This window comes from Typopeltis vanoorti, chromosome 5 (assembly GCF_054136105.1).
Source record: "Typopeltis vanoorti isolate ZY-2024b chromosome 5, IOZ_Tvanoo_1.0, whole genome shotgun sequence".
NCBI classification, from domain to species: domain Eukaryota; kingdom Metazoa; phylum Arthropoda; class Arachnida; order Uropygi; family Thelyphonidae; genus Typopeltis; species Typopeltis vanoorti.
Genome location: NC_143553.1, coordinates 84,562,021 through 84,589,591, shown reverse-complemented (window position 1 = coordinate 84,589,591; position 27,571 = coordinate 84,562,021). Strand labels below are relative to the sequence as shown.

Below are 27,571 nucleotides of genomic sequence, written 5' to 3'. Positions count from 1 at the left end.
TCAGAAGATTGTAAGTCTCAATTATACCAACCGTCTTTCCCCTGTTTGCTAGTGTCTGCAGTCTACAAATTCTGACACTCTCCATTGCACCTCTCTCCACTGTATCAGAATCACCACAGAAACCAAGAACAGACCTGCACGCAAAAGTCCAAGTGAAGTTTTATCAAAGCCTTGTAAAGAGATAAAATGACATCCTTATCTTTACATGTTGAAGTTCATTTCAGCATTGTAACTATCTTTTGGGTTGTATTTGCAATCTTTGATACATGCCCCCCCCCCCCCCCGGAACTTCAACTTCCTATCTACTAACACTACAAGATGCTTAGCCTCATCAATTTCTTCTAGCATAATCCCACCAATATAATACAACATTTGATATCTAATCACATTAAAGTGCATGACTTTACATTTACCAACATTCATTTTCCCATGCCCAGAATTCCAGCCTATTCAAATCATTCTACAAGTACTGCATATCAGCTGCATTCCTGATTACTCTACCTATCTTTGCATCATCATCAGCAAACAGCTGTATGTCACCTGTCAAATCCTTCCCAATGTCATTAATGTACAGATTGAATAACAGTGGACCAAAGACTGATCATTATGGTACAACACTGGCTACCTTAAAGTTTGCAGACTCACATCTCCCATATACCACGTTTTGTTATCCATCAGTCAGCCATCCTCTTATCTATGCTAAACCCATATTTTCCAATTTATGCAATGATCTTCTATGCTGTATTTTGTCAAAATCCAAAAGTATCATGGTGTATCCATTCCCCTTGTCTAGCTTAATGATAACATTATTATAGAATGCGAGCAAGTTGCTAAAACATGACCTTCCCTTAATAAACCCATGCTGTTAATTGCGAAGTAGAGATTCTCTGGCAACCCATTTCTGAATGTGATACCTAACTGGTATCACTTTTCCAAAATCTTCACCACCACCACCACTCCTGAGATGTTGAATGGTCAATAGTTGGATACATTCTTTCCACTCTTGCAGAATCTTCCCTGTTCTGAAACTCAAATTATATAGCATGGTTAAAGGAATAGCCAGTTTAGCTGAACACTCTTCTAGCACCTGTGCTGATATCCTATCACTCCCTATTGCTGAATTCTTATTCAGTTTGTGCAACAGCTCTAATACCTCCTCCTCATACACCTGAGTTTCTTCATCCAGTGAAGAGATAGCAGTGAGCTCAATGTTGCATACACCAGGTTTATAAGTTTCAGCAAAATGGGCACTCATTATTTGAACAACCTCTTCCGCATCTGTCACTCTCATGCAATCTGCATTCAGTAGAGTTATTCTTTCATATTCATTCTTTCTTTTACTTGCAGCATATCAATAGAACTCTTTGGGGTTATCTTTAGCTTGCAGAGCCAGACTCATCAAGCCTGCTGCTTATAATTTTCATAACAGACATCGTCCTTATGCACACTGTATAACTTCCACTTCATCATTTTCTTACAAATCTCTTGCTTCATAAGATTACACATCCATTTGACTCCTACTCTATTTATTCTTTGAACTCTCAGGAAATTCTAATATTGCATCATTTGAATATTTTTTAAATGATTGCCACGCACTGTCGATATTCTTTCCATCCAGTAACCAATACCATTGCACTGAACAACATATTATTAAATAAAAATAGCACAAGGTGGATGAATAATTAATGAAGGAAACAACAAAAAAAAGGGATAATACTTGAAGAATGTTAAAAATCCAGTCATTCAGAAAAGTGAAGTCAGGTTGATATCTTCATTTCGGCTTTTTCACTATTTCAATATAGAGCACACTTCATATTTTCAGAAATATGAAATATAAAATACATGAACTTAGCATTCTCTAGAACTAGTACACTCTTAATAGTTACCAGTTAATTACTATGTGCTATCAAAGAATGAAATACAAGGATTATTTCTCCACAATTGTTAGGTGTGACTTGGAAATATGTTGCCTATGTACTATAAGACCTAAGAAATCAAAGATTTTTATAAACCAGTTCAGAAATTTAAAGGAAGCCTTTTATGATCTCCCAAGGTAATTCTTTCCAAAAGTATCTTAATGTTTAAACATTGTTCTTGCAGCAAGCTTAAGCAGGTCAAATGTGGAGCTCTTACAAAATTCAGAAGAGTGATAACAGCAGTATCGTTATTATTATTTTTATTATTATTAACATTTGGCCTCCATGGAGTCAGAGACTCATTGTGGGATATCACACTATTGCACACAATGCTCATCCAACCGTGCCTTAAACTGATTCAATGTGTCTACATCCACAACACACTCAGGAAATGCATTCCACTCACCATCCACCCCTGAATGCAAAGAACCTACTCTTCACTCCTCTGTTCATACCCTCCTTATACAGTTTCCAGTGATGGCCCCCTCTTGTTCTACTCCCCTCTCCCCTTCTATGAAAAATTTCTTCCATCGGGTTGTTATCGACCCGATAACAACCCCTGACTAGCTTGTCTCAATCATATCCCCACTCTTCCTCCTATTTATGAGGCTCTGCAACTTACATTCTCTCAATCTGTCCTTATACTTCACATTCGAAAGACCACTGACTACCTTCTTGGACCTTTTCCAACATATCCTCGTCACCATGAAAACCCGGCAACCAAATCTGAGCACAATAATCCATATGAGGCCTGATCAAGGCCTTATACAATGGAATCATAACCTCTCTATTTCTGCATCTATAAGGCCTTGATCAGGCCTCATATGGATTATTGTGCTCAGATTTGGTTGCCAACTTCACAACTTGTGCAATGTGGTCCCTGAATTTCAGGTCCTTGTCCACCATCGCTCCTAGATCTCTCATCTCCTCTACTTCCATTAAAGTTTCCCCACCAAGTGTATACTGTGCATCCCATTGTTTCTTAGCAAATCTCAAAACCTTACACTTTGCAACATTGAACTGATAGTTCCACTTACCTGACCAATCATGCAATCCATTCAAGTCCTCTTGTAAGGCAATAACATCCGCTTGACTCTGCATTGCTCTCTCCCCAGTTTTGCATCATCTAGCAAACAGCTGGATATCACTAGTTAAACCCGATCCAATATCATTAACATACAAATTGAACAACAATGGCCCCAAAACTGATCCCCCTGTGGTACACCACTAGTTCTTTCTTTTTCGGGATACTGCACCCCCCATATACAACTTTCTGATACCTATCTGACAGCCAGTCACTGATTCAGCTCAGAAGTCTATTATCCAATCACATCTGTTTCAATTTATTTAAGAGCTTATCATGTGGCAGTCTAACAAAAGCATTTGCAAAATCTAAGTACACCACTGTATATGCATCTCCCCTGTCCAAGGTATTTGTCGCTTTGTTATAGTACATAAGTTAGTGAAACATTTTCTCCCCTTAACAAACCCATGCTAATAACCACAGAGAATACTGCTCTTATCAACCCATTTCTGTATCCTACTTATCACCAATCTCTCTCTCCAGGACCTTCAGGACCTTCACCACAACTCCATATATACAGACCGGCCTATAATTGGAAGCTACAGCCTTATCACCACCTTTATGCAGTGGAACAATTTTACCCTCCTTCCACTCCCTTGGAACTTGTGCTGTTGTAAGATTCTTATTAAACATACATACCAATGCTACTGCCAATTCCCTGTAACATTCCCTTAAGATGCGTGGTGATATGTCATCAAATCCGATTGCCTTATTGACATCAAGATTATTTATTTCCTCAAATAAATCTTGCTCACTCACAATTAAGCCATCTTCTCCTATGTCCTCTACACTTAAGTTCCTCATGATTCCACCCTGGTCAGGATGAAATACCTTTAAAAATTGATCACTGAATACCTCTTCTGCAGCAGTTACCATTCTACCACTTTCATCCTTTAACTTCATCTTATCATGATCATTCTTCCATCTACTTTGCCACATATCTAAAAACTCTCTAGGGATTATCACTCACAATCAAAGAGATGTCAGAACTTAGTGCACACTCTCCAGAGAACACAATCAAATGGATTGATCAATAATTTCAATTCCTCATCTTGAAAATGACTTTCAGTCTTGTCATTTCCAGAGAAGTAACACACCTGGACACAGCCTGAAGAGAAATCTAGGTTTCGCTTTGCATAATGTTTGGAAATCAGTTTCCTACTCTTTAAACACATCAAATCTATACCATGTATACTACAAACCATCTATGAGCTATTTGATGCAACAGCATATAAATTGTTCCTAGCTCGGAAATGTTACTTGGTCCAAAAGATATAGAACTTATTGTTTCCAATGAGTTCTAGATATTTTTTACATCCATTCTTTCTACGTGCTCTAGAGTTCTGATAAAGATGATGAATTCTGTAAGAAAAGACAGTGAAACACAAAGTTTTGTTTAAACAAAATTATCCTGATGTCACTGTCTTTGTCTCCCCTCTCCACATTTAATGGCCTATGGCAACAACCACCTAAATATCTCACCCTGTCAACGTATGCCTCACACCATGATGCATCAAAATCAGTGCTACCATTTCCATTCTTGCCTTTCCTGTCCTCATGAAAAAAATCATACGATTCCATTCCTATTCCCAACAAGATATCATCTTCATCCAACCACATTTTACTTATTTCAATAAATTTTGGGCAAATGAACTCAATGCAAAATTTTCATATCCCTTATTATTGATGCTCAATTCACTTGTGAATAAGCAGAACAATTCATTTTTGTATCTCTTACCAGTCCTACCCATGCTAATTCTGAGCTGTAACTACTCCACATTCATTCCTGCCTGCTTAATCATGTTTTGCCCCACACACATAAATGTGTGTGTGTGTGTGTGTGTGTACGTACTCAAGCTAACTACTGCTTCCAGTATCTACTCTCCTTATGCTGTTTCTCCCCCATTTCCTATACATCAAGCATTCCTGTTCTCACATTTTCATCTTTTTCACAATTTCCTCAAAGGTGCTGCAAAACAGTAATCCAACATCTTCATAGTGCAGCAATAAAAATAAATAATAAAAATAATAAAAAAAACAGAACATATATAACTCAGATTATTTAGTCATCTTTCATACGAATAGATTTGTTCAACAATTTCTTCACAAATAGTAGTAAAAGGCATATAATTTTCCATAAATGCTGTTAAATGATTATCAGTCAAAGCATACAAGACTCTTGGTAGCACGTGTTTAGTTGTCCTGAAAGAAGAAATCATTCAAACAAGCAAAAGGGATATTATGATTCTTTTGGGAGATTTTAATGCAAAGACTGGTCACTACTTTGAAGATAAACCAAAAGTAATGAGAAAATTTGGAAATGGAGATATGAATGAGAGAGGGGAGGACTTGATTAATTTTTGCAAAATAAATCAACTGTTTGTCACAAATACCTTATTCTACCACAGGTCACAGCATAAACATACCTGGACATCACCAAACAATGAACTGTATAGACTATATAATCTAAGTTAAGGGGGACACCGCCGGAAAAATAGCCTCTTGGCTCTTTTTCGTAGTAAGACTATACAATCATCATTAAAAAATGGAAACATTCATTTAAAAATATCAAAACATTAAAAAAGATTGACATGGACACAGAACATAAACTACTATCAACCAAACTAAAAATCAGTCTTAAAAGGAAAAGAACAAACTGCCAAAAACAAAGGAAAATAGACACATCAAAACTTAAAGATAATCTAACCAGATGTAATAACAGAGAGCATCAGAAGAAAACTTAAATAATCTTGCTCTAGATACAACTTCAGAATCTTAGAAAAAAGGTAAAGATATTATTATTAGACTGCTAGACAAGAGCAAATAAAAATTGGATTACACTAGAGATTATGAATTTATGGGAAAGAAAAAGAATATCAAAAATTAACCTCTCAAAAGAACATAACGAAGACAACAGAATATATACAAAAATCTGGAAAAAGTCAACAAAAAATATAGATTAGCAAAAACCACATATTTAGAAGAAAAAGCAGGAATGTGTGAAGAAGCATACAAAAAACATGATTCCAAGACCATTTATGAAATAGTTAAAGAAATAACTAGCAGATACATTGCCTGCTAGAGTGGTGAACACACAAACAGTCAACAACTTCAAGGTGTGGTATGGTAGACTTTGTGTTTTCTAGGATGGGCCTCTCACAATAAGTCTTTTGACTCCACGGAGGACTTAAATCATAATAATAACTAGAACATACTCACCAAATCCAGTTTCAATATTGCAAAAAGATGAAACTACAACCCTTACTTCCTCCAGTACAGTTCCTCCAACAGAGTACACAGCCTCACATCAATGTATCCCAAACTTCAAGACTTTGCATTTAGCTGCAGTAAACTGACACCCCCATTAATTGTCCATCTGTCCAGTTTATTCAAATCGTCTTGCAAGGCTGCCACATCTGCCCTATTACTAATAATCCTTCCTAGCTTCACATCATCTGCAAACAACTGAATATCCCTCATGCAATCCACTGACAATGTCACAGATATAAAGGTTACACAATACAGGTCTCAATACTGAGCCCTGTGGGACCCCACTTGTACCCTTCTGTCTTCTTGATATTGCTCCACCATACACAAATCTCTGATAACTATCAGATAGACAATCCTGAATCGCTGACTAACCCCACATCTAAACCAAAGTGCTGCAACTTAAATATCAGCTTATCATGTGGCACCTTGTCATATGCCTTTTGCAAAATCCAAACAAATGGCAGAATATGCCTTTCCCTCATCAACTGCTCATCATGTTATTATTATTATTATTATTATTAAACAAGACCTCATGGAGTCAAAGACTCATCTAGGAGGTCCTTTTATCTCACACACATCTCATCATACCGGGTCTTAAACACATTCAAACTCCTTGCAGACACCACACTCTCAGGCAAGGCATTCCAATCATTCACAACTCTGCACGAAAAAAACCTGCCTCTCACTCCCCTACTCACACCCTCTTTATACAGTTTCCAGGGATGACCTCTGGTTCTCCCCTGATCTCCCACTATTCGCTGTAGAACTTCTCCACCATTGATCCTATAGCAACCCCTTACCAACTTGTAGGTCTCTATCATATCTCCCCTCTTCCTTCTCTCCACTAGTCTCTGCAAATTACATCTTTTCAATCTTTCCTCATACTCGACATTCCAGAGGTCAGAAACTACCTTAGTCAGTCGCCTTTGGACCCTTTCCAACATCTCCTCATCCTTCTGAAAACCAGGTGACCAAATCTGGGCACAATAGTCCATGTGTGGCCTAATCAAAGCCTTATACAATGGAACAAGAATCTCCCTACTTCTACACGTCAGTGTCCTCCTCATCATTCCCAGAAGTCTTTGTGTTGTCTTCACAATTTTGGCGATGTGACCCCTAAATTTTAGATCTTTATCCACTATCACTCCCAGATCTCTTATTTCCTCTACTTCCAACAATATATTCTTACCAAGCATAAATTCTGCATCCCATCTTTGTTTTCCAAATTTTAAAACCTTACATTTTGCAACATTGAACTCACACCCCCATTTGCTTGCCCAATCACTCAATTTATTCAAGTCTTCTTGCAAGGCCACAACATCTTCACTACTCTTTATGGTTCTTCCCAACTTTGCATCATCTGCAAACAACTGAATATCTCCATCCAAATCTTCGCCAATATCATTAATATACAAGTTAAATAGTAATGGCCCTAAAACAGATCCCTGAGGCACTCCACTAGTGACTTTCCTTTTCCTGGATATTGCACCCCCATACACAACTTGTTGATACCTATCAGATAGCCAGTCTCCAATCCAATGCACTAATCTAATATCCAACCCCATCTGCTCTAGTTTGACTGTCAACTTATCATGAGGCACTCTATCAAAAGCTTTTGCGAAATCCAAGTATATTACTGTGTATCCTTCTCCTCTGTCCAAGGAAGCAGTCACTTTATTGTAATAAGTAAGTAGATTACTAAAACACGACCTCCCTTTAGCAAATCCATGCTGTCCATCAAAGATTATACCATTGTTGTCAACCCAACTCTGGATTCTAGCTCTCACAAGCTTCTCCAACAACTTAACCACAACACCCGACACACAGATAGGCCTATAGTTTGATGCTTGAGTTCGATCACCTCCTTTATGAAGTGGCACAATCTTGCCCTCCTTCCACTCTTTAGGGACTTGACCAAGTGCAAGACTCGTATTAAAAAAATATGTCAAGGCAGGTGTCAACTCTCTGGCACATTCCTTCAGAATACGTGGTGATATATTATCAAGTCCCACAGCCTTATTTACATCTAGTTTACTCAACTCCCCAAACACCTCTTGCTCACTTACAGTCAGTCTCTCCTCCCCATCATCAACTGCTCTTAATCTCTCCATGAAGTCACATTCACAAGATTGAAAGATCTTTATGAACTGCTCATTAAGTATCTCCACCACACATTCTGCAACAGCTGTCTTTATACCATTTCCTCCAATCAATGTCATCCTTCCATAATCATTCTTTCTTTTGCTGGCTACATATCGAAAGAACTCCCTAGGATTCTTTTTAGCTTCATTAGCTAACTGCTGTTCATACCTCTCTTTAGCTACTCTCACCAACCAAGTCACTCTCCTTGCCTGGTCTTTGTAGAACTCATGAAATTGGTTACTTCCACTTCTCTTATGCTGCCTCCACAATGCCCTTTTTCTCTGTATTGCATGCTTAATCTCTTTATTCATCCATCTCACACCTAACTTATTTAACCTTCTCACCCGTGGTATACATTTAGACATTGCATCCACTAAATATTTTTTGAAAATCCCCCAAGCTGCATTGATCTCTTTTCCAGCTAACTCCTCATTCCATGCTACACCTGCAAGCTGTCTCCTGAGCTCTTCATAATCACCCCCCTTGTAGTTCCACATATACCCTTTTTTCACAGGGGTCCTTGCACTGCTGGCAACCACCCAAGTAATCACCTCATGGTCACTTTCACCAATTGGTGGATGATTTGATACCTCATTGATAATTACATCCTCCGATGAGATGACCAAATCCAAGACCCTTAATCCTCTTGTGCCCTCTGTTACATACTGTCTGAGGTAGTTATCCCTCAAAAACTCAAGAAACTCATTTTCTTTACTTCCAGTTGCTATCTCTTCATTCCAGTCTATATTGCCATAATTAAAATCACCCATAATGATCACCCTTTTCTTATTTGCTTGGCTTATTTGACTATACATTTCACTATCACCACCATCCACATTACCAGGTCTATAACAACATCCCACCAAGTATTTGATTCTATTCACCTCTATCTCACACCATACTGCCTCAAAACCACTGGCCCCATTTCCCCCTTGCATCTCTACCTTGTATGGACATAACTCTTTCTCTATCATCAATAGCACTCCCCCTCCCTTTTTACCCCTTCTATCCTCACGAAACACATCATACCTTTCCATCTCTATTCCTGTCAGGATGTCATCCTCATCTAACCATGTCTCACTTATTCCGACAATCTCTGGGTGCACAGACGCAATTAGTGCAACCATTTCATCTGCCTTGTTTCTTATACTTCTAGCATTGGTATACAAACACAACAACTCATTTCTGGATCTACAGCTAGTTCCACTGATACCACTCACTCGATGTGATCTCTCAATGCTGGACTGGGGCCATTTCCCTTTCTGCTTCTTCATTTTAGAACCCTTTGCAATTCCATCTGTTTCCTTTTGATCCCTGATCATCCCATTACTTTCCTGCCTACACATTCTCTCACCTCCTCTTGCAGCATCCACCTTTCTCACGCTGTGTATCCCTGTCCACCCTGAGCCTCCCCGTTTCCCTGCTCCTCTTGCACACCCATTCTCTCATTATCTATACTCATACCACTCACTTCCACATTCATTTCCACTCCTTCAATCTCTCCTGTCTTACTCTCCTGCTCTTCCACATCACTCCCCTCTTGATCTGATTCATTCTCTCTATTCACTTCTCTACCTTCCAGCAGCAGTCTCTCCAAGCGACTCACACCATAACCACTCAAATGCAGTCCATCGCTCCCATACAGCTCACTTCGTCCCTCAAACTCATTCCACACATTAACAAACTGTACTCCCATCTCCTCACACATTTCAGCCAGAATATCATTCATAATCGTTGCTCTCCGCCTCATTTCACCACAATCATACCTAGGCAACACACTGACCACCCTTCCTGTCACACTATTCTCCTTTATCTTTCCAAGCAGTCTCCTGACATTCATTTTGACATGCTCTTTGTTCTCTCTCAAATCATTTGTTCCAATTAATACAATTAACTCTTTTGCTCGTTCCCGCCTCATGTTCAATGCCTCAATCACTCTACTCATTTTACCGCCTGGAAAACATACCTTGTGCATTTTATCCTCTAGCACACCTTTAATAATGGAGTCGCCATACAACGCCACTCGCTCATCTTTTGTTAACTCTTTCATGCCATCATGATTTATTTTAATAGTTTTGACCTGCATTCTCTTAATTTCATTCCGCATCCATTTCATTTCTTGCTTCATCCAATCCAATTCACCTTCTGAACCTCGCGACACATTCACTCTATCATTAAATCTTTCTAACTTTCTAACTCTCGACCCTCTCTTCTCACTTTCCCTCTCATTCATCCTTCTTTGTTTCCGTACTTTCGGTCCAACATACGTCCAACTTTCACTGTCATTCTTCTCACTTTCACTCTCACATATCTTTCTTTGTTTCCGTACTTTCGGACTAACATGCGTCCAACTTTCGCTATCATTCTTTTCACTTTTACTGTCATTCATCTTTCTTTGGTTTAGTACTTTCGTTCCAACATGCGTCCAACTTTCGCCATCAGTCATTCTTTTTTCGCTATCATTCATTCTTTCGATTTTTTTTACTTGCGGTTTCTGCACCACGCCATTTCTACTTTCATTCGTTCTCTCAATTTCGTTTCTTTCCGCCTCACTTTCGTCCCTTTTAACATCCGTTACGGTTGTCAAATCGCTCTTTTTCTTTTTTCCTGATTTTTTAACATTTTTTCGCCTGTCTTTCTCGCCATTCTCTTTCAAACGTGCACTCACGACACAATCGGTACTAGCACTTTCTGTCATCAACTTCATATTCGCATTCATCAATTCCTCGTTCAGGTCACATTTCGCACACACCCTTCTTCCATCCGCACTAAACATCCACAAATCATTTATGTAATCGAAGGAATACATATAACAGACCTCACACTTAACGAACCTACTGAAATCCAAATTAAAATCATGGAATGACAATGCAGCCGCCATTTTTTTTTCTCTGCAGGTTACTAGGTCTAATATTAACGTTTTCGTATTTAGTTTAAGCAAGGAAAAAAAACCCACACTAATACTATCGGTAGCGTACAACGTTTACAGCCGCTCTTACTTAAACAATTACGCATATATACTTAATTATTCCTAGTAAAACTTATCTGAATCAGGAGCTCTTCAAAGCACGTTCGTAGCGCCTGACCCACTAGCGCCCTCTCCATAATACCAGCTTACTTATAATACCAGCTGACTGGAGAACAGGTCAAATCCTACCAATCCACAAAAAAGGAGATGCCAGATCTTGCACTAATTATTACAGGCCCATTATCCTCCTAAGTCATTGTTATAAAATATTTATCAGGATTATTCAAAAACAGAGTAAAAATTACTATGAAGAACAAATGGGATTAAGAAGTAATAGAAGCACAATAGATGCAATTTTAATATAAACAGACTAGCAGATCTTATGAGAGACAAAAAAAAAACAAAAAAAATATACTTTATAGATTTCAAACAAGCCTTTGACTCAATAAACAGAAGTAAAGTCATTAAAATTCTAAAGAATAGAGGATTTGACAAATACCTATTAAATTGCATTAGGAATTATTATTCAGAAACACAAGCAATAGTAAAATACAAAAATACAGAAACAGACTAAATAGCAATTAAAAAAGGAGTTATGCAAGGATGCCTACTGTCACCATATTCATTTAACCTCTACCTAAAATAGGTAGTAGATGAAGCACTACAGAAGGTATAACTGTAAATGGATGAAATATAACACATTTAAAGTATGCTGATGACATAGTTATTACTACAGATAGCCAGGAAAAATTGGAAAGTATTATGACCAAACTGCATCAAACAAGTAACAAATATGATATGAAAATCAATTTTAGTAAAACAAAACTAATGATAATAGGAAGACAAAAGAAAAAAATCCAAATAGGAAACAATAACATAGAACAAGTAAAAAAATTCAATTACCTAGGCCCAGTGATCACCAAAGATCTCGATTATTTCAAAACCATAAAAGAGAATCAATAATGGATGGATAACAATGGGCAGACTGGAAAAAATATGGAGCAATAAAAGATTAAGTAAAGAACCCAAGATATATAAAACAATGATAATTCCCACAGAAGGATGGATCCTAAGAAAAAAAAAAGAAATTATTATTATTATTTCAACAAGAATCCATGGAGTCAAAGACTAATCTAGGAGGTCCTTTTATCACACACACACACACACACACACACAGCTCATCATACCATGCTTTAAACACACTTGAATTCTCTGCAGGCACCACACTCTCAGGCAAGGCATTCCAATCTTTCACAACTCTGCATGCAAAATAACTGCTTTTCACTCCCCTGCTCACACCCTCTGTATACAGTTTCCAGAGATAACCTCTGGTTCTACCCTGATCTTCCACTGGTTACTGTAGAAACTCTCCAACATCGATCCTATAATAACTCCTTACTAACTTGTAGGTCTCTATCATATCTCCCCTCTTCCTCCTATCCACTAGACTCTGTAAACTGAATCTCCTCAATCTTTACTCATATTCAACATTTCAGTGATCAGAAATTACCTTAGTCAGTCACCTCTGGGCCCTTTCCAACATCTCTTCATCCTTTTGAAAACCAGGTAATGAAATCTGTGCACAGTGGTCCATGTGTAACCTAATCAGAGCCTTCTACAATGGAACAAGAATCTCCCTACTTCTACAAGTCAGTATTATTATTATTATTATTATTATTATTCAGGCCTCCATGGAGTCAAAAGACTCATCGTGGGAGGTCCTTCCTAACAACATAAAGTCTGTCAAGATTCATCGAGGGGAGGTCCCCCTTAAGAAACACAAAGTCTATCATACCACTCCTTAAACTCAATGACCATTCTCGCTCTCACCACTCCATCAGGCACGCATTCCATGGTTCAACCACCCTCCACGCAAAGAAATCACTCCTCACCCTCTTGCTCACAGTTTCCATTCGTAACTTCCAGGGATGGCCTCTTGTCATCACTCCTTCCCGCTGTTCAACCAAGCGAAAGAACTCCCCAGTGTCAACCTTGTAACCACCTCTCAACAGTTTAAAAGTCTCAATCATATCACCTCTCCTCCCTCTATCCAACAAACTCTGCAGTCCACATTCCCTCAGCCGATCCTCATAACTATCCTTGTACAGTCCAGAAACCATCTTTGTCATCCGTCTTTGTATCCTTTCCACAGTTAATTTATCCCCTTCAAATCCTGAGGACCAATGGGTCTGATCAGAGACTTATACAACGGAATGATAACCCTTTTTATCTCTGCAGGTCAGTGTCCTTCTCATAATTGCAGCAATCCTGTGTGTTACCTTCACCACCTTTGCACTATGTCCCCTAAATTTCAGGTCTCTATCAATCATCAACCCCAGATCTCTTGTCTCCCCCTACTTCCTCCAGTATAACTCCTCCCATAGAGAATGCAGCATCTCATCAATGTTTCCCAAACCTCAAGACCTTACATTTTGCTGCATTAAACTGACACCCCCATTCATTTGCCCATCTAGCTAGCTTATTCAAATCCTCTTGCAGGGCTACCACATCTGCACTATTACTAATAATAATTCCCAGCTTCGCATCATTTGCAAACAACTGAATATCCCCCTGCAATCCTCTGGCAATGTCATTGATATAAAGGTTAAACAATATAGGTCCCAGTACTGAGCCCTGTGGGACCCCACTTGTAACCCTCTGCTTCCTTGAAACTGCCCCACCATACACAACTCTCTGATACCTATCAGACAGCCAATCCTGAATCCAGTTGACCAATCTGACATCCAGACCCATGTGCTGCAACTTAAATATCAGCTTATCATGTGGCACCCTGTCAAATGCCTTCGCTAAGTCTAAGAAAATGGCAGTATATGCCTTTCCCTCATCTAATGTTCTTGTAACTTTATTATAAAAGGCTAGCATATTGCTAAAACAAGAGCACCCTTTCACAAATCCATGTTGACTCTCACAGATAATATTACCATCATCTGACCAATGCTGTATACGGTTCCTCACTACTTTCTCCAAGATCTTAACAACTACTGATGACACACAGACTGGCCTATAATTAGACACTTCCAGTCTGTTACCACCCTTATGCAATGGCACTATCTTACCTTCCTTCCATTCCATGGGCACCTTTCCCGCAGCCAGACTTTCATTGAAAAGCCAGGTCAAAGGCACTGTCAATTCCCTAGCACATTCTCTCAAAACTGGTGGTGAAATACCATCCAGTCCCAAAGCTTTGCTGACATCCAGAGTACTCAGTATCTGAAACACACTCTCCTCCTGTACCTCTAAACCTTGAACCAGCCCTATCCCTCTAGCATTAAAACTGACTCCTCCAGGATGAAATACTCCAATAAAATGTTCATTGGATAATTCCACTATGTCCTCTGCATCAGTCACTCTATTCCCATTTTTATCCCACAGCATCATTCTTCCACAGTCATTTCTCCTCCTACTGGCCTCATAGCTAAAAAATTCCCTAGGATTTTCTTTGGATCTTAGGGACAATCTCCTCTCATATTCCAGCTTTGTCTTCCTTACCATACTAGTCACCCTTTCATGCATCTTCTCTTCACCTGTCTCTTTATATCTCTTCCATAGCCTCTTTTTCGCATACAATTCCTGTTTAATATTGTTTGTCATCCACTTTATTCCAAATTGTGTCTTCTTCACTCGTGATATACAACTTACAATTGCTACTAACAAATATTCTTTCACAATTTCCCATGCACTAATGATATCCCGGCCTTTCAATTCCTTCCTCCATGAAACTTCCCCTAGTTGATGTCTTAGATTATTATAATCACTTGCCTTAATTCCCCATACGTTCCTGTCTCTTTGATACTCCTGCATGTCTATTCATTTTCCAAGTCAAAACCATATAGTCACTCTCTCCAACTGGTGGGAGAGATGTCATCTCAGTTATTATCAGCTCTTCTGATGCTATAACCAAATCCAAAACTCTTGAACCTCTTGTTCCCTCTATTACATGTTGCCTAAGACATTTGTCTCTCAAGAATTCTAGAAATTCCATTCCGTTATTGCTACATGCATCTTTCTCTCCCCCAGTTGAAACTACTGTAGTTAAAATCTTCCATAACAATTATTCTTCTTGCACTTGCCAAATTTAACTGTCTAAACATCTCCTGGTCCCCATCCTCTGTGCTCCTGGGTCTGTAACAACACCCCACTAAATATCCTGCCTTGCCTACCTCTATCTCACACCATATGCTCTCAAAATCATTTGTCTCACTTCCTTCCAAAGCCTCCACTCTTAGAGGACATAGGTCATCACTATCATAAGCAGTACCACACCACCACACTTTCCCCTCCTATCCTGATGAAAAATGCTGTACCCAGTGACTTCTATTCCTGTTATTATATCCCCTTCTGTCAACCACGTCTCAGTGATCCCAATAACTTCTGGCCAGGCTGATGCTATCTGTGCCACCAATTCCTCTCCCTTATTCTGGATACTACTGGCATTAGTATAAAGCATATAAATGCCATTGTTTCTATACCCAGCATTATCCTTTCTAGACTCCACTGGGCTCAGTGTTACCTGATGTCGTCTCTCTTCTCCCAAGTATCCATTCCCACAAGAGGCTACCCCTGCTATCATCCTCCCTGGGACACACTGACTCATTCAGAACAGCAATCTCTCCAGATGCCTACGTCCTTCCTCATTCAAATGTAAGCAGTCTCACGCATACAATTCCTCTCTTTCCTCAAACGCACTCCAAACATCTTACATATACTAATCCTCTCTTGTCACACATTCTCGCTATTATGCCATTCAATATCACCGCTCTTCTGCTCAGCTCATTATTATCATACCTAGGCAACACGCACACTATTTTTCCTCTCTCTGTCTTCTTCCGTACAGCCTCAAGCAAAAATCTCATATCTCTCCCTGCCCGACTTACATTACCACTCAAGTCATTTGTTCCTACCATCACAATCATCTCATCCACCCTTTAACCTCTCTTAATTGCCATAGCCACCCTTTCTATTGTTCCTCCTGGCAAACACTCCTCGCGCATCCTATCTTGAACACCACGGATCATTGAGTCACCATACATTATACCTCTTACCATTCCCTTTCTCCTATTGTTTCCATTCTCTCCTCTTCTTTCATTCCCATAGGTCTCTCTCATTCCCTCTCCTCTACTGCTATTCTTTCTTCTAGAATTCCCATACCTCTCTCTCTCTCCTACTGTTTCCATTCTCTCCTCTTCTTGCACTTCCATACATCTCTCTCATTCCCTCTCTCCTACTGTTTCCATTTTCTCCACTTCTAGCACTTCCATATCCCTCTCTCATACTGTTTCCATCCTCTCGTCTTCTAACATTTCCATACCTCTCACTCATTCCATCTCTCCTACTGTTTCCATTCTCTCCTCTTCTAGCACTTCCATCTCTCTCTCATTCCCTCTCTCCTACTGTTTCCATTTTCTCCACTTCTAGCACTTCCATATCCCTCTCTCATACTGTTTCCATCCTCTCGTCTTCTAACATTTCCATACCTCTCACTCATTCCATCTCTCCTACTGTTTCCATTCTCTCCTCTTCTAGCACTTCCATCTCTCTCTCATTCCCTCTCTTCTACTGTTTCCATTCTCCCCTCTTCTAGCACCCCCATACCTCTCAATCATTCCCTCTCTTCTACTGTTTCCTTTCTCTCCTCTTCTAACGCTCCCAAAATTCTCTCTCTCCCCTACTCTGATTCGGCTTGCATTTATCTCGTCCATTCTCCTAATCTTATCTTTCATACTTATGCTCTCATTCACAAGACATTCCACCTCCTCTTTCAGCTCATCTATCTCCCTCTGCAGGTCAGTCACTCTTAATATAAATTCTCTCCCCCAAACAAAACCATCTACTAAACTTTCACAGTCACTCACATCTTCTACATTATCAACTATTATTTTCTCATTTATATATATATATTTTTTTCATTCTCTCCTATCACACTACTTGTGTTCCTACATTCATTCCCCCATTCCTTGAGCGATATTTCGAATGCACTTATTTCCTCCCACTGCCTGCATTTTGTACATATACACTCTCCGCTCTCTTTCACAAGCCACATATCCAATTCCCGAGACGCATACATGCCGCAAGTACTGCATGCCACAAAGTCCCTTATGATATTGCTTATAATAGAGTTCTTAAATGGTGGAGGACTTGGCGATATGCCACTTGCGACTGCAGCTGAATCCGCCATCATTCCTTACTGCCGAGTAGCGTAATCGTTAATTATTCAATTAATAAATTACGTTAAATAAATAAGAAAAAAGTACAAACAATTGCAAGCAAAATAAAACATTTAAGTACACTAAATAAAATGAAATATAACTAAATACAGTAATGAAAACTTAGCTTCGTTTTGTCATCCACCATTATGCATTCGATTCCGACAGTAACCAAAATATATTATATCGCGACAGCAACTAACTTCCAAAAAACAGCCACTGAAGTACACTCGTATTCAGAGAAACAATTTAGCACTCAAAAACATAGGAAAATGGGGGAGAAAAACGGACTATTCACCGATTAAAAATCACTTTCTTCTGCACAGCTAAATTCACTGCCACGTGCTCCTCCAAATCATTCCCAGAAGACTTTGTGTTGCCTTCACAATTTTGGCAATGTGTCCCCTAAATTTCAGCTTCTTATCCACTATCACCCCAAGACCTCTAATTTCCTCCACTTCTGACAATATATCCCCACCAAGTATAAATTCTGCATTCCATCTTTGTTTCCCAAATTTTAAAGCCTTAAATTTTGCAACATTGAACTCGCATCCCCATTCCCATGAGCAATCACTCAATTATTCGTCTTCTTGTAAGGCCAAAACATCTTCTATAGTGTTCATAGTTCGTCCCAACTTTGCATCATCTGCAAACAACTGAATACCTCCATCCAAATCTTCGCTAATATCATTAACATATAAGTTAAACAGTAATGGCCTAAAACAGACCTCTGAGGTCTGTTTTAGGGCAATTGTGACTTTCTTTTTCCAGGATATTGCCTCCCCTTACACAACTTGATACCTACCAGATAGCCAGTCTTCAATTAAATGCACTAATATAATATCCGACCCCATCCACTCTAGTTTGACTATCAACTCATCATGTGGTAATCTATCAAAAGCCGTTGCGAAATCTAAATACATTACTGTGTATCCCTCTTCTCTGTCCAAGGAAGCAGCCACCTTATTGAAATAAGTAAGTGGATTACTAAAACATGATCTCTCTTTAGCAAATCCATGCTGTCCATAAAAGATAATACCATTGTTGTCAACCCAATTCTGGATCCTAGTTCACAACAACTTCTCAAACAGCATTACCACAACACCTGACACAAAAAGATAGACCTATAATTTGATGCTTGAGTTCTATCACCTCCCTAATGAAGCGATACAATCTTGCCCTCTTTCCACTCCTTAGGAACTTGACCCAGTGCAAGACTTAAAATATATCAAGGCAGATGTCATCTCCCATGCACATTCCTTCAGAATACGTGATGATAAATTATCAAGTCCCACAGCCTCATTAACATCTAGTTTGCTCATCTCCCCATACACATCTTGCTCACTTACAGTCAGTCTCTCCCCATCATCAACTGCTCTCAATCTCTCCCCATCATCAACTGCTTTCAATCTTGTGAATGTGAAGTCACATTCACAAGATTGAAAGACCTCATTGTCATCCTTCCATAATCATTATTTTTTTGCTGACTACATATCAAAAGAACTCCCTAGGATTCTTTTTGGCTTCATTGGTGAAATGCTGCTCATACTTCACTTTTGCTACCCTTATCAATCAAGTAACCTGCCTTGCCTGGTCTTTGTAATCCTCATGGAATTGGTTATTACCACTTCTCTTATGCTGCCTCCATAATGCGCTTTTTCTCTGTGTCGCATGCTTAATTTCTTTATTCATCCATTTCACACTACCTTATTTAATATTCTGATCCGTGGAATGCATTTAGACATTGCTTCTACTAGATAGTTCTTGAAAATCCTACATTGATCTCTTTTCCAGCTAACTCCTCATTCCATGCAACACCTGCAAACTGTCTGCTGAGCTCTTCATAATCACACCATTTGTAGTTTCACATATACCATTTTCTCACAGAGGTCCTCGCACTGCTGGCAAGCACACAGGTAATCACTTCATGGTCACTCTCACCAATTGGTGGGTGATTGGATACCTCATTTATAATTGCATCCTCTGATGAGATGAACAAATCCAAGACCCTCAATCCTCGTGTGCCTTCTTTTACATACTGTCGGGGTAGTTGTACCTCAAAAACTCAAGAAACTCATTTTCTTTACTTCCAGTTGCAATCTCATCATTACAGTCTATATTGTCAAAGTTAAAATTGCCCTTTTCCTATTTGCTTGGCTAATTTGATTATACATTTCATAGTCACTACCATCTACATTACCCGGTCTATAACAACATCAAACCAAGTATTTCATTCTATTCACCTCTATCTCACACCATACTGCCTCAAAACCACTGGCATTATTTCCCACTTGCATCTCTACTTTGTATAGATATAACTCTTTCTCTATCATCAATAGATCACTCCTCCCTCCCTTTTTACCCCTTCTTTTCTCACGAAACACATCATACCCTTCCATCTCTATTCCTGTCAGGACGATATCCTGACAGGAATAGAGATGGAAGGGTATGATGTGCATCATGTCAGGATGTCGTCCTCTTCCAACCATGTCTCACTTATTCCAACAATCTTTGGGTGAACAGACTCAATTAATGCAACCATTTCATCTGCCTTGTTTCTTATACTTCTAGCATTTGTATACAAACACAACAGCTCATTTCTGGATCTACAGCTAGTTTCACTGATACCACTCATTCAATGTGATCCCTCCATGCTCGACTTGTGCCATTTCCCTTTCTGCTTATTCATTTTAGAACCCTCTTCAATTCCAACTGTTTCCTCTTTATCCCAGGTCATTCCATTCCTTTCCTGTCTACACATGTTCTCACATTCTCTTGGAGCATCCAACTTTCTCATGCTGTGTATCCCTGTCCACCCTGAGCCTCCCCGTTTTCCTGTTCCTCTTGCACACCCATTCTCTCATTTTCCATACTCATGCCACTCACTTCCCCATTCAAAACCACCTCTTCAATCTTTCCTGTCTTACTCTCCTGCTCTTCCACATCACTTCCCACTTGATCTGCATTCATTCTCTCTACTCACTTCTCTACCTTCCAGCAGCAGTCTCTGCAAGCGACTCACACCATAACCACTCAAATGCAGTCCATCTCTCTTATATAGTTCACTTCGTCCTTCAAACTTATTCCACACATTAACAAACTGTACTCCTTTCTCCTCACACATTTCAGCTAACATATCATTCATAATCCTTGCTCTCTGCCTCATCTCACCACAGTCATAACTAGGTAACACGCTTACTACCCTTCCTGCCACACTATTCTCTTTTATCCGTCTAAGCAGCCTCCTGATATCCAATCTGACATGTTCTTTGTTTGCAGGCAAGTCATTTGCACCTATTAAAACTACCAACTCTTTTGCTTGCTTCCTTCTCATAATTAATGCCTTTATCACTCTACTCATTCTACCACCAGTTATAACATACCTTGTGCATCCTCTCGTCCAGCACACCTTTAATATATTCAGTCACCATATATAATGTCACTTGTGGGTCTTTTGTTACCTTTTTTATACTAACATGATTTGTTTTCATCATTTTCGCTCTCCCATACATTTCCCGAATTTTTGTAACTTTATTACAATTCTATTTCATCTGTTGCCGCATCCTAACCAACTCAACTTTCGAATCTTGCGTCACATTTTCTCTGTCATTCATTCTTTTGAATTTTCAAACTCTCGAACCCTGCATCACACTGGATAAATTCAATGGTTTTGAGATGAAATGCCTAAGAAAAATCAATAAAACAAACGGGACAGCAAGAAAACCAAATGAAAAAGTCAGAAAACTTAACTGTAAGAAAACAATAATTACAACACTAAAAAAGAACCAAATAAGCTGATACTGTGTACAAATGACCAGATTTGTACACAGTAATCCAGATGTGGCTGTGTATCAATGAATTATAAACTGGTATTATTACTTCCTTATCTATGCTTGTCAGTATATTCTTCAATAACAGGTAATTGTATGAGAGATGTTATCCACTTTTATCCACCAGTATACAGTTTATAATCTTTTCAACCTAAAAGGATTAATAATTTAATTCCAAATACTTCGATACATTAAACTAATAACCATTTTCCTTTGTCCATAATATCATTCTATTTAAATGATCCTGAAAGCTCTCCACATTACTTTCACTAAGTATTACTTTATCTGCCAAATTTTGCAAAAACAAAAAACTAGAAATTTATCCTCAGTTCATTTTCTATATTCTTAATGTACAAATTAAATAGCAGCTGTTGAGTCACGCAGCCCTGTGGTAAGCCAAACATCTTCTCCTCTACTCTATCTCTACATAAACTACTCTCTCTTACATAAATTTGAACTCTGTGAACCCTGTTACATAAATTTGAACTCTGTGAACCCTGTTACATAAATTTCATACTTCCACAAAGTATTAAATGGCCCTGTAAAGTCCAACAATATCAACGTGTAGCCATTCATCTTATCCAACTTTTATCCAACAAGGTTTTAAAAAAACTGGGAGGGGAAACATTTATGCTTCCCCTATCAGAAAACTCTGAAACTTAAGTTTCTTAATGCACAAATGTTGTCTACTTTTTAAATTCTGAGGGCTTTCTGCTTGGCAAACTGACCTACAGTTTAACCATAGTTTATTTTCATTTTTGATGGCCAGGACTGCATGGCACCTAACTCATCTTAGACCGTAAATAATTTTTGATGAGTTTTATTTTTCTGAAGCTTCACTTGCAACTTTTGGATATTTCCAGTTGAGTCAAATAAATTTTCAGTGCAATGCAAAGATTTGGGAATTCCTGCAAGTCATTTTTTTTTTTTTATTTGCTGCAGAAGATGGAAAGCAAAAGCAAAACTTCTAGATAACCATGCTTGCAAATGCCTATGTTCCAGAAATTTCAAAAATGCTAGGTGCATTTTATCATATTATAAAACTCATTTGAACTTAACTTTTCTTTTAAAATTTATTTTGATAAAACAAACTTCAAAAAAACCTTTTGAATCCAAGAAAGTAGAAAGGGGCCATAAGATGGCAGTTTGTTCATTAGGCCTCAGTGCCAGGTATGATCAAATGCCTTCGAAATATCAAGAGCGATATTATTATTATTACGGGTATCTCTATAGAGTTAGTAGATTCATCGCGGGAAACCCAAACTATCAAAACAATATCTATCATATCTCTTCTTGAATTCATTTACAGACGAAGAACTCGCAACTGAGACAGGTGATGCATTCCACTCGTTCACCACCCTCCAGGTGAAAAACCTTATTCTCACACCCTTGTTAACCACACTTTTCCTTAATTTCCGGGGATGACCTCTTGTTCTTCCATCACTATCACACAGCTGAAACATTTCCCCTGCATCAATCCTTTAAAAACCTTTTAGTAATTTAAATGTTTCTATCATATCCCCTCTTCTCCGCTTATCAACCAACTGCAATCTACAAGCTCTCAATCTATTAATGTAGGGAGCATTTTAACATTTCCCCTGCATCAATCCTTTAAAAATCTTTTAGTAATTTAAATGTTTCTATCATATCCCCTCTTCTCCGCTTATCAACCAACTGCAATCTACAAGCTCTCAATCTATTAATGTAGGGAGCATTTTTTACATCACTCAGCAACTTATTCTCTCCTCTGAACCCTCCAGACAATTTCCTCATCTCCAAGGGATCCAGGTGACCAGACCTGAGCACAGTAATCCAAATGTGTAAGTATCAACGCTTTATAAAGGGGAATAATAACATCTTTATCTCTGGATGTTAGCGTGTTCCTCAATAACCAAGTAATCCTATGTGCAATCTTGGACACCTTAGCAATGTGCCCCCTGAATTTCATCTCCCTATCTACCAACACCCCTAAGTCTCTAGTCTCATCAATCTCTTGGAGTACCATTCCATCAATGTAGTACACAGCTGGTAATCTTTTAATCCCAAAATGCATAACGTTACACTTTTCCACATTGAACTGACATCCATTACCTTTTGCCCATTCTACCAGCTTATTTAAATCATCCTGCAAACTCTCAACATCAGCTTGATTTTTTATTGTGCTACCCAACTTTGCATTATCAGGAAACCACTGAATATCTCCCTTTAAGCCATTTCCTATATCATTTATGTACAAATTAAACAACAATGGCCCAAGCACAGAGCCCTGAGGCACACCACTGGTCACCAACCTCATCCTGGACTCTGCTCCTCCATACACCACCTTCTGGTATCTCTCCCTGAGCCATTCTCCTATCCATATCACCAGTTTAGTATCCATCCCCATCCGCTCGAATTTACGCAACAGTATTCCATGGAATATCCTGTCAAATGTCTTAGCAAAATCCAGAAGTACCAGTGTGTAGCCATTTCCTTTGTCCGACTCAGATGTCATTCTATTATAAAAAGTTAATAAATTGCTAAGGTAGGATCAACCTTTAATAAAACCATGTTGGCCCCTACAGAGTATCATATCCTGATACACCCATTCTTGAATTTCATCTTTAATCAACTTTTCCAATACTTTTGCCACCACTCACGAGATGGTGATTGGTCTGTAATTAACTACTGCAGTTTTAGAGCGGCCTTTATGCAGAGGAACTACTTTGCTTTCCTTCCACTCCCTAGGGACCATACCAGAGTGCAAACTTAAGTTAAATAACCAAGTAAGAGGCATTGACAATTCCTTTGCACATTCACACAACACCCGAGCTCACATTCCATCTAAACCTACAGCAGTGTTTGCATTTAAATTTTGCAATATACTAAGTACTTCTGATTTCTTAACTTTAATTCTCACATTAGTTATTACTACAGGTACAGAGATATCCTCACTTGAGTGATAGACTTTTGAAAAGTGATCACTCAGTAACTCTACTATTACATCTGAATTTGTCACCTCAATACCATCAGCATCCACTAAAGTTATCCTTCCGAAGTCATTCTTCCTTCTACTTGCCACATAGCGAAATAACTCTTTGGGATTACCCTTGATCTCCTTGGCTAAGGTCTTCTCATAATCTGATTTAGCTTTCCTTACTAAGTTGGTAACCTTCCTATTTTGAGCCTTGTACTGAATGCCTCTCTCCTTGTAAATTCTCCATAACATTTTCTTTTTTTGCGGATCAACCTTGATACTACTACTCATCCATCTAACGCCTACCTTGTTTGTCTTCCTGACCACGGGGACACAATTTGATATAGCCTTCCTCAGATACCCGCTGATTTTATTCCATGCACTGCTAACATCTTTCCCCTGCAATATGTTCTGCCATGGGATGGCTGCAAGCTCACTCTGAAGCTTGTTATAATTGCCTAACCTGTAGTTCCATATATACCCGTTCTTAAGAGAGAAATTCACAAATTTTGCAACCTCCCAAGTCAATACCACATGATCGCTCTCACCAATTGGAGGTAATGAGGACACCTTACTTATGCAACCCTCTGAACCAATGACCAGGTCCAACACTCACACACCACATATCCCTTCAGTTATGTGCTGTTTCAAGTACCATATTTTCCGGTGTATAAGACACACTTTTTTACCTTAAAAATTCATCTTAAAAATGGGGTGCGTCTTATATAATGAAGGTAAAGATTGTTTCCTCTTTTCAAAGTCATATGCACTCCCTTTTATGTTTCTAGATCTTTGTAGGCGGTTAATGGTGCAATCAAATTGATGCATGACCTTCACGTGACTTCTAGCGCGTCATTGGCTAAGAACGGGGAGTCCCGATTCACGAAGTTTCATAATATCTTATCTGAGTAATCAGTTACCGATGTTTATCAGTATTGAGTTGACGTGTTGAGATATTTTGTGTTCAGTTTGATATTTCCCTGTAGATTTTAGTGATGGAAAAAAACAGGCAACATTCATATACTTCAAGTTACAAATTGCAGGTTGTAAAATATGTGGAAGAACACAGGAATAGGTAAGCTGAAAGACATTTTGGACTTCTGCCTACAGAAAAAATGATTAGAACTTGGCATGGTCAGAAGGAGATTTTGTACAATTTGCGTAAAGAAAAGCACGCGGAACATGGAAAAATTGCAAAGTGGCCAGAACTAGAGACCGAAGTTTTGAAATGGGTGCAAGAAAATCGGCAAAATGGCATTGCCATTTCAACAAAAATGATTCGTACACATGCAGTCAAAGTAGCCTGTGAGCGTAACATTGAAGATTTTAAAGGTGGTGCATCATGGTGTTACCATTTAATGAAACGCAGTGGACTTTGTATGTGTACAAAAACAAAAATCAGTCAAAAAATGCCAAAAGAATATGAAGACAAATTATTTCTATATTATAAGAAATTAATGATGATAGAGAAGAGTCAGATGACAGCGACATGGGTTTTGCAGGTTTCTGAAAGGTCAGTTTACTATTAAAAACTACCTATTATTTTATCCATTTTTTTTTTTAAATAATACTTTAAAGTTTAGGTTTTTTCCAGAAAATTGTATTAAATTTCTTGGGTGTGTCTTATATATAGGAGCATCTTACACACGGGAAAATACGGTAATTATCTCGTAGAAGATGTATGAATCCCATTTCCTTTTTGCCACGTGATATTTCCTCCTTCCAATTTATATCACCATAATTAAAATTCCCATGATAATCATTAGCCCTGAACTCATTGCACTAATTAGCTGATGCATGAATTCAATATCACCCCCTGTAACCCCTGGTCTATAGAAGCAACCAACTGTATATTTGGTTGCGTTGGTCACTATTTCACACCATACCGTCTCAAATGAACTATCATTCACATGTCTATCATCTTGATATACTACTTTCTTTGGCTACAACTCATCAGCTATCATCAACAGTACTCCTCCCAGTTCTATCTTCTCTATCCTCCCTGAAAATACTGTACCCATCACATTCAATTCCAGTGACCACATCTTTCTCCATGCTCAACTGAAGCCATTTCCCTTTTTGCTTATTCATTTTAGAACCCTCTTCAAATCCAACTGTTTCCTCCATGAGTTTCTCCAAATCTTTCCATAGCCTGAATCCAAAAGTAGATTCAGGCCATGTTGGATTAGCTAGGAGGTTGGCTGTAGAACGAAAAAGGTGGAATTTATATTGATGATTGCTAATTAACTGATGAGTCTTCAGGTAATGAAGAAGCTGGTTATTGATAACCTTCTCTATCAATTTTGAAAGTACTGAGGTGAGAACAATAGGATAAAGATAGCTGACTTTTGTCTCCCTTTTTGGGTACAGGCTAGATGTGGGCTTGCTTCCATGCTGTTGGGTAGATGCCAATAAAATATGAAAGTTTATACAGATGATACAGGATGGGTGTAAATTTAGGAGCACAAGTCTTGAACACAATGCGAGGAATACCATCTGGACCAGGATCCACATCAAGATTAATCAGGGTTTTCCTGGTGTCCAAAGGATTTCTTTTGGCTTGCAAGACTAATTTCCTCTTTCTCAGTGATTGTAGCTTCCTTACCATGTTGGCAACTATTCTTGCCTGTGTTTTTTTTTTACTGCTATAATATATATATATATATATATATATATATATGTTGTTTAGTATTAAATTACTAGAATACCGAGATTAAATAAAAGCAGGTATTATTCGCACGACTAGTTTCGTCATTCATAGACTTCTTCAGGTGCACAAAACATAGAAATAACCAGCAAGATAACTGTAAAGAAAATGGCTCTGAACAGTACAAAAATGCATTAGCAAAAAAAATGTTAAGGTTCAAGCTTTGATGAGTTTAAAAAAGAACTCTCTCTAACTGTATTATTAGGCATATGTGCGCGTTTAACATCTCGAGCAAGCCAATGTGGGATAGCAGAACAATGACAATCTGACAAGTTGTAACTCAGGTTACTGTTGACATGTACAGGGTTAAGGATTATTTCTTTTGATTCTATTATTTTCTTTCTATTTCATCGTAACAACGATGAATGTTATTTGACTTTTTCCAGAAAGCTCGATGTGGGAGCCCTTCCTCATTGGAATTAGCGGAAAACAAGACATGGCTAGATAAAGCATTGGCATGTGTTCTCTTATAAT

The 27,571-nt window shown here is 38.6% G+C and overlaps 1 protein-coding gene across 3 annotated transcripts in view; it reads right to left on the bottom strand.

Annotated features, from left to right (window-relative positions):
• LOC150106608 (endosome/lysosome-associated apoptosis and autophagy regulator family member 2-like) overlaps positions 1–27,571 on the bottom strand; it is a 594,368-nt gene that overhangs the window by 241,367 nt on the left and 325,430 nt on the right. The gene's annotated exons all lie outside the window — the stretch shown is intronic.